The following is a 429-nucleotide window of genomic DNA, read 5'->3' as shown; positions in this document are numbered from 1 at the left end:
GCTTCGTTTAATAGTAACCGTTTCTCCCTTTTCTCTTTGCCTAATGCATTTATTACGGAAGCTGATCAGGTACTTAGTAGCGAAAGATATACCCTCCAATCTTTACCCTGCACGAAGAATGCCAATGGACCATCCCTAAAGACATAAGTTCATAAGATATATGTTATGTTCACCATAGGTTTGTGTTGTGGTTTTCTAATTGATTAGTTTAATAAACGTTTGTGCATAATAAAAGATTTATTTGTCACGATAAAAAGTACGCGTTGTTACATGGTAGATGTTCTTAAGAGAAGTGGTTCCTTCAAATATCTCTACCGATTAAGAAGACTCGGTTTCACTCTAGTTTAATCTTATGTCAATAGATAAAATAGTTTTTTAACTAACTTAGTTTTTTACATAATACAACAAGCTTTTTTTTTTTTTTACGGT

The sequence above is a fragment of the Phalangium opilio genome, unplaced genomic scaffold, assembly GCF_054372755.1.
Source record: "Phalangium opilio isolate 3A_F unplaced genomic scaffold, DU_Popi_V2 ptg000232l_1, whole genome shotgun sequence".
In the NCBI taxonomy this organism is placed as follows: Eukaryota; Metazoa; Arthropoda; class Arachnida; order Opiliones; family Phalangiidae; genus Phalangium; species Phalangium opilio.
The sequence above is the reverse complement of the archived record's forward strand: the minus strand, read 5'-3'. Positions refer to the sequence as shown.